Here is an 8,387-nt window from a genome sequence, read left to right as displayed (position 1 = left end):
TGAATTCTATACGAGTACCTTTTTCTTGGTTATCAGGGTTGTTTAACCTTTCTTTACTTCTGGTTTGCAGATGATCGTCTCATGCTGCTACTGTTTGAGACGCCCTCTGGCTTCGCAATTTTCAATTTTGTTGCGGAGGTCATTGAAAAACCAAATGCCCTGGAGGTGCTATGTTCATCCTTGCTTATGGATGTGTGCTTGCTTTCTCCTGCCGTCTATGTCAAGTACCTTATTTTCTGTGTTTTCCTTGTCTCCTCCAGGAAATATGGACACACTTCATTCTGACTGGGAGAGCAAACAGTGTTAGTGCCTTCTTCTTCCCTTCGGTTCCCTTCGTCTAGTGCTATTTCCTTATGTTGCTCCGTGCAAAATCAATTCTAGTAGTACTAACATCTTGCACCAATCATTATTTCGTGTTTATCTGTTTATTTTATTTTTCTTGCTCCGAGGAGAACATACACACACTGTTCATTGCTGTCTGGATAAGAGGCTAACACAAGTTTGTAAAGCATGTAGCCTGTTCGTGAATGAATGGACTCCCAAAAACAACTTTTTGCTAAATGGGCACCATGGGCGTAACGATATTTTTATTGAATTAGTGCAAGCAGCTTAACCTAACGTGGGGGTATTAGTTAAGTATGCACCAAAGTGAAATGTAACTGCTAGCTCCCATGATTCATACTTGATATGCTAGTATTACGTACTGAAGAGTAAGACTGTAATCTGTGGTAAAAGAATATCGCATTATATTAGTAGAATACAAATTAACCTGAACTACAGGAGCATTTGAATTTGATGAAGAAGGGTCTTGAAGTCAGAGGCATGTCAATTTATTAATTGTTTCTTCTTGCCCCTGAACTGGCTCATCCTTGTTTGTTTCCTTACCAGGTTGTTTGGCTGAGAAACTTTCGAAATTTTGAAGACAAGTCAAGCGCCATTAATCAAAACACCGGTGTTAATGAAAGTCTTACTGAGATGATCATGAAGTGCCACTTCCCCGGGCAGAGAATTGCTGTTGGAAAGCCGGAATATAAAAAAATCATTGAAGAAAGTCTGGTTAGTATAAGCTCCTGGTTTCCCCATAATTTTTAACAAATTTGATCACCGCTTTTGCTGTCTTTTTTCAGAAAATAACCTGCGTATATAGTCCAACTGTGATGGAGTTAATGTGGGGCATACAGATTTGGATGCCAAGTTTGGTGCCTAGAGAAAAATCTGGTCTGACTGAAGATGAACGCCTCCCGATGAGTCATGGACTGAAACAAGTGTTGAGTCGTTATGATTGTGATTATGTAAACCCTGAGATGGTGAGTTAGTTAGTTGCGATGCCTTTTTGCTTTATAGCCCCCTGTCATTTAGTGTTACACTGCATGAGAGCTTGTCTGCTTTGCATTTAGAATCCTTCATGTTTTTACGCAACTTCCATAGGAAAATTATCCTTTGCATCTTCGCTTTAGTGATGAAACAATCTTTTTTCTATCCAGCTCGATCAGCCAATTATTATAATGTCTTACGCCTTGTTTGAGTGTGATTCTCTTGAGGAAGAGAAGTCTGAAGAATTGGACTTTTTAGCTGGTGTAATTAAGGTGGTGTCTGGCATCGACAGAGGGTTGGGGCTCACTGAAAATTGCAACAGCTCTGAAGAAGATATGGTGCCCTGAAGAAGCTGACAATTCTTGCGAGGTAAATTGTATGTACTATTTTGCGAATGTGTTGCCAGCTGCAGCTGTCCATTTCTGGAAATTTGGCACTTTTTTTAATGTCCAAGTTATCTCTCTTTCAGATCATTTCAGAAGGCGAGGTATTAAGGTTGGTGAATGATGCAGATAAATATAAAGTGAAGCTGGTTAAGGATGCTTGCTTGCAACTTTCTAGACGAATTGTGAAAGCTCATGGTGTTCGCACTTCAAAAAGAAAGCAATTGAAAAAATATGCTGAGCAGGCCAAGAAAGCATATGAAGCACGGAAGATTATGAACCATGAGCTCACAGCTGCTGAAAGTGTTTCAGCTAACTAATGTGTTCTAATTCTGAAATGCATGCTGATATTAGTTGACTTTATTCTGTATCTTTAAGCTACTCTCAGTCTGAACATGGTCAGTAGTTCTCTGCCCAATCTGGAAGTGCTAATTAAATTTAAGCAATCCCGTTTGATGCCACTAGTATTGTTTTCTCGAATGTCGTCTTTTTTCACTTTGAATGGGGATTTTCGTTCAATGCAACGTCTCATTGGTTATGTGCTTTCTGAAAGTTAGTTTTTACTAAAATAACCAATAAAACTTCCCAGCGGTCGATGTGCAATTTTTCTCCTGCCCATGATTGTGCAGTTTTCACTGCTTGCATCCCGCAACTACCCTACCAATGAGATGTGAAACTTCGACACCCATGGATGTGGAAATTTGATTGCTGGCACCCCGTCCAAACTATCCTATGTGAGAAATGTGCCCAGCTCAATTTTGACTGGACATGACGGGGTTTTGACGGGGTTTTAACAGATGAAGTTGTAGAGCAACTGCTAAGTAGTTGGCTGGGGCACAAGACGAAGTTGCACATCTCACTGGTAAGGTGGTCGAGAAAGGACGACATGATTGAAAACTACAATCCACGAGCAGAGGGAAAGTTGCACATTTCCTGCACAAGAACACACCCAATTGCCGTTATGTCTCTAGCACAAAACAGAGCGATTTGTACAAGAAACCATGCGCTAGACAGAGAAGAGAGGGGAAACATCACCACATAAAGGATGCACCATACCCGCACAATGGCTTGCCACAGCGTGACCGCCCTCGGACACCCGAAGAACACATGAAATGTGTTATCCCGTTCGAGGCCACGCACAGCATTGTTTTTTCAAAAACTTACATGTCCGAGTGTGCTTATTTTCCCAAGCAGCAAAAGCATTCTAAGAGCGTCCCCAGGCCTGTGCCCTGCTCGCCACGACTAAAGAAGGCCTACATTATCTTCTAGCACCAGCCAATAAGCATTCATGATGGTGAAGGCTCCATTCATATCCACCCCTAAGGTAGCACGTCGTTGCGGAGTCTTGGAGAAGCTTTGATCTTCAGGTTCTCCTCAACGTCAACTAGTAGGAAGTATTGTTGGAGAATTTGTAAATTGCACGCACCATGAGCATCCAAAAGTTCCTCGACACGCCAAAGGCGGCATCTACCTTGCGATCAGAATGGAGTACGTGCGATAGGATGTGGCATCCAGGGATCGTGCCAAATGCTACATTTCAAACAATACCGATGAGCCATATAATAGTTTTCTTGACGAGGTCAAGGCAATGAACCACAACATTGCCAGGTTTTCGAAGAATTAGCCATGAAAACCCTGTACTAATGCTGACCGTGAGGAAACCTTTTCAGTTTCAAAACCCGAGCACACAGGTTGTTTGGGGCTGATAGGAGCCGCCTAGCTTGTTGAACAAGACGTGCTTGCTTGAATAACCAAAACTCACAAACACGTTACATAATCTTCCCACAAAAGAGCCGGAGCGTTCTTCTATCGTCGCCGCAGGTGCGCATGTCGCCTTGATTCTTTTCTCAGGCGACATCAAATCGCCTTATCCAGTCTCCCGGAGAACTAGTTTGGCCTCTCAGAAAAGATGTGACAGAAGCCCCCATATACCTACACCCCCACTCCTTTTCAAGATTATTTTCTAGCTTTACAATTGTTATGGTAATTTTCCTGAAGCATATTTGTCTAGAATGTAAATATCATCTTCCATGCCGGGCTACCAATTTTTGAATATTTCAACCTATTTTGGCCAGTGTGATGTGTTGGAGCTCAAGCCCTGAACCTTAGCTTGCCGATGCCCTCTCTTTCTCTCCGCTCGCCTCTCTCTATCTCTCTCGCACTGAAGAAGAAGGGAGGAAGAAGATGCCATAGTGGACATGGGATGATTTTTGGTGCACGAACGCCCACCGCACAGACAACCTTTTTCTTTCTTCAAGCACGAACTCGAGCTCCTCGGCTATTACAACCATCACCACGCGGCTTTTATACCCCGAGCCGGCGCCCTCGGCACGCACCCGCGCCTCCTCACCCCGATCGTGCCCACGCTCCGCTCGCTCTGGCCACACCTGCAATGCGCTCCCACACACACGACTTGCGGCGAGCTCCAAAAGAATGGGCTCGATCGCACCGTGCGGCTCACCAACATCCAACACCTAGACACACGCACACGGTGTACTTGTACATGGACACGCCCGTGCACCACATGCATGCACACACGCACACACGCCGCGGACCCGACGCGCCCGACACGGCCAGCGCGCGCCCACATGCGCGCCCGACACCTCCGAGCCACAATCGCGGCTTGTTTGGACAACATGATGCATGTTTGAGCCAACATTCACTAGTAGAAAACAGGGCTTTTGGTTCAGGCCGGGCCAGCCCATTATTCCCGGTTCAGTCACGAACCGGGACCCATGGGGGCATAGGTCCCGATTCGTGAGGCCAGGGGGCCGGCCGCCCCTTTGGTCCCGGTTTCTGACATGAACCGGGACAAATGGGCCTCGCTCCTGACCCACCAACAGTGGTCCCGGTTGGTGGCTTGAACCGGGACAAAAGGGTGTCCTTTAGTCCCGTTTCCAGCCACGAACTAGGACCAATGAGATGCCTATATATACCCCCTCGCCCGCAGGCAGAGCACTCCACTGCTCTGTTTTTCTGGCCGACCGTTGGAGAGCTTTGTGGTGCTCTAGTTCACCTCCTAGGAACATGAGGTGTTCGATGAAATGCCCGAACCACACTTAAGATTTCTCCTCTCGAAATTCTTTGTCCAAGCTTCATTTTCCTCGAGATTTGTCTAGGTTTGGTGGTCCATCCTGTCCCATCCCCGTCCTCACTGCCGTTGATCGCCATGCCGATCTCGTCGCCTGCACCACCGTGGTGAGCCTCTTGATCTTATCTTCTTTCTAAAGTAAAAAAGTTCTTACTTTTATGATTTAGATACATAGTTGTGTAGTGTTCTTACTTATTATTGTTTGTTATTATATAGTGTGATGGTTTTGGTATCCGCCTCTGTCGGCCCTCATCCTGTCTATGATTCAGATGTGGTATATATATTTTCTTTTATTACTATTAGTTTTATTTAGTGTTTATGACAATTATGCTGAGCAACGTGACATAGTTTTTTTATCTAGGAGGTATGTGAACCGGAAATTCCAACCGACCCTATTGTCAGCAGGTTAAATTTAGTTATAGAAGAAAACAATTACTTGAAGGAAAAATTGAAAAAAAATTAGGAGGAGAAGATGATATTGGAGTTGCATATTGCGGATGTTGTCGATGAGCACAAGATCAAGATGGATGCAATGCGCTTGAAGATTAGAAAGATTAGAAAATATGTCATTCATACTGAGGCTTGGTATCATTATTCCGTTGGATCAATTGTTACCTTGGTTGCGGTTATGATCGCATTTCTTGTTGGATTGAAATGTTTTACATGGTTTCAATGTAAGGTTTAATTAGATGCTCTGGAGAGCTATATGTTGTTCAATAAGAACTATGTATGTACTTTGGTTTTAATGTGATGATGAACTTATATTAATTTGGTCACTTATCTATTGTTGATGTACACAGAGATGAACCGACAATGGATGTACCGTAATAGACGCACCTCCGAGTACATTAAGGGCGTGAATAGTTTTCTTGCAGTGGCTGAGGCAATCAAGAAGAATGGTTTTATGTGTTGTCCATGCCCTATATGTGGGAATACAAGGTCTTACTCTGACTCGAAAGCCCTTCACACCCACCTTCTTTATAAGGGTTTCATGCCACACTATAATGTTTGGACCAAGCATGGAGAAAGAGGGGTTACGATGGAAGACAGCGAAGAAGAAGAAGATGATGGCAACTATGTGCCCCCTCAATACGGTGATGCTGCAACGGGGGAAGCTAAAGATGCTCCAATGGGGGAAGCTAAACATCAAGAGGAACCAAACAATGTGCCCGATGATGATTTCGTCAGGTCATTGTTGATGCAAAGAGACAGTGCGAAAGTGAAAAGGAGAAGCTGGAGTTCGATTGCATGTTAGAGGATCACAAAAAAGGATTGTACCCCAATTGCGAAGATGGCAACACAAAGCTCGATACCATACTGGAATTGCTACAGTGGAATGGTGTTGAGTTATGGTGTTCCTGACAAAGGATTTGAGAAGCTACTGAAAATATTGAAGAAGAAGCTTCCAAAGGATAACGAATTGCCCGAAAGTACGTACGCAGCAAAGGAGGTCGTATGCCCTCTAGGATTGGAGGTGCAGAAGATACATGCATGCCCTAAGGACTGCATCCTTTATTGCGGTGTGTACAAGGATTTGAATGCATGCCCGGTATGTGGTGCATTGCGGTATAAGATCAGACGAGATGACCCAGGTGATGTTGACGCCGAGCGCCCCGGAAAGAGGGTTCCTGCCAAGGTGATGTGGTATGCTCCTATAATACCATTGTTGAAACGCCTGTTAAGAAACAAAGAGCATGCCAAGTTGATGCGATGGCACAGAGAGGACCGTAAGAAATACGGGAAGTTGAGAGCACCCTCTGACGGGTCGCGGTGGAGAAAAATCGAGAGAAAGTACTGGGAGGAGTTTGCAAGTGACGTCAGAAACGTATGGTTTGGTTTAAGCGCAGAGAGCATTAATCCTTTTGGGGAGCAGAGCACCAATCACAGCACCTGGCCCATGACTCTATGTATCTATAACCTTCCTCCTTGGTTGTGCATGAAGCGGAAGTTCATTGTGATTCCAGTTCTCATGCAAGGCCCTAAGCAACCCGGCAACGATATTGATGTGTACCTATGGCCATTAGTTGAAGAACTTTTACAAATGTAGAATGGAAACGGTGTATTTGTGTGGGATGAGCACAAACAGGATGAATTTGACGTACATGCATTGCTGTTTGTAACCATCAATGATTGGCCTGCTCTTAGTAACCTTTCAGGACAAGTAAACAAGGAATACCATGCATGCACACACTGTTTACATGACACCAAAAGTATATACCTGGACAAATGCAGAAAGATTGTGTACCTGGGGCATCGTCGAATTCTTTCGACCAACCATCATTGTCGAAAGAAAAGCAAGCATTTCAAAGATGAGGCAGATCACGGAAAGAAACCCGCCATGCGTACCGGTGATCACGTACTTGCTATGGTCAATGATTTAAAAGTAATCTTTGAAAAGGGTCCCGCCGGACTATCTGTTCTGAATGACACTGCGGGATGGGCACCCATGTGGAAGAAGAAATCTATGTTTTGGGAACTACGCTACTGGAAAGACCTAGAGGTTCGCTCATCAATCGACGTGATGCACGTGACTAAGAACCTTTGCGTGAACATGTTAGGCTTCTTGGGCGTGTATGGGAAGACAAAAGATACACCGGAGGCACGGGAGGACCTGCAACATTTGCACGAAAAAGATGGCATGCCTCCAAAGCAGTATGAAGGTCCTGCCAGCTACGCTCTTACCAAAGAAGAGAAGGAAATCTTATTTGAATGCCTGCTCAGTATGAAGGTCTTGTCTGGCTTCTCATCGAACATAAAGGGAATAATAAATATGCCAGAGAAAAAGTTCCAGAACCTAAAGTCTCATGACTGCCACGTGATTATGACGCAACTGCTTCTGGTTGCATTGAGGGGGCTTCAACCGGAAAACGTTCGATTAGCCATTGTCAAGATATGTGCATTCCTCAATGCAATCTCTCAGAAGGTGATCGTTCCAGAAATCCTACCAAGGTTAAGGAGTGATATGGCGCAATGTCTTGTCAGTTTGGAGCTGGTGTTCCCACCATCCTTCCGGTGGTGCTTCCGTTGGATGAATTGGCGGTCGGCAAGGATGTCTTGCCAGCGCTTGCAGACGTGGGAAGCTGGGAGGATGGAGAATGGAGGAAGGGGGAAGAGGATCTCCTCCAGGAGATTCTAGTTGTCCAGCGGGGGCGCCGACACTGGCGAGGAACTGCGGCTAATCCAGGCCCGATGTTGCGCCTTGTGTGGATCGAACTCCCATGTGGCTCCACCGAGACACAGTCGGCCACGCCGCCGGAGAGAGCCGAGGTGCATAGGCGGTGGGTTCTCGAGTCGGTTCTGGGTACAGGAGGTCTCGGCAGTGTCCGCAAGATACACACAGCCGCAGATATGGGCCAACGAGAACAACAGGCCCAGTTCAGGCATGCAGATGCACGAGCTGGGTGGATTGCCTAAAAAAAGAGCTGGGAGGATCCCATCTACTGTTTCTCTTTTTCTTATATTTTGATCCAGTACTATTTCTACCTTTCCTTTCTGCGAGGAATTTATTGGGGGCTGCAACGCGTCGGCCGACACATCTTTTTAAAAGACCGGCCAACCTGTCAGCCATCAGATCTGGCGCATCAAACCGTCATTGGCGC

The 8,387-nt window shown here is 45.4% G+C and overlaps 1 long non-coding RNA gene across 1 annotated transcript; it reads left to right on the top strand.

The window, feature by feature from the left end:
* Positions 1-894: 894 nt before the first annotated feature.
* Positions 895-2,161, top strand: LOC123133099 (uncharacterized). The gene is made up of 3 exons (XR_006465158.1): positions 895-1,307; positions 1,485-1,683; positions 1,784-2,161. It is a non-coding gene; the product is annotated as an uncharacterized lncRNA (long non-coding RNA).
* The last annotated feature ends 6,226 nt before the right edge of the window (positions 2,162-8,387 follow it).

This window comes from Triticum aestivum, chromosome 6B, assembly GCF_018294505.1.
Source record: "Triticum aestivum cultivar Chinese Spring chromosome 6B, IWGSC CS RefSeq v2.1, whole genome shotgun sequence".
In the NCBI taxonomy this organism is placed as follows: Eukaryota; Viridiplantae; Streptophyta; class Magnoliopsida; order Poales; family Poaceae; genus Triticum; species Triticum aestivum.
The sequence above is the reverse complement of the archived record's forward strand: the minus strand, read 5'-3'. Positions and strand labels throughout refer to the sequence as shown.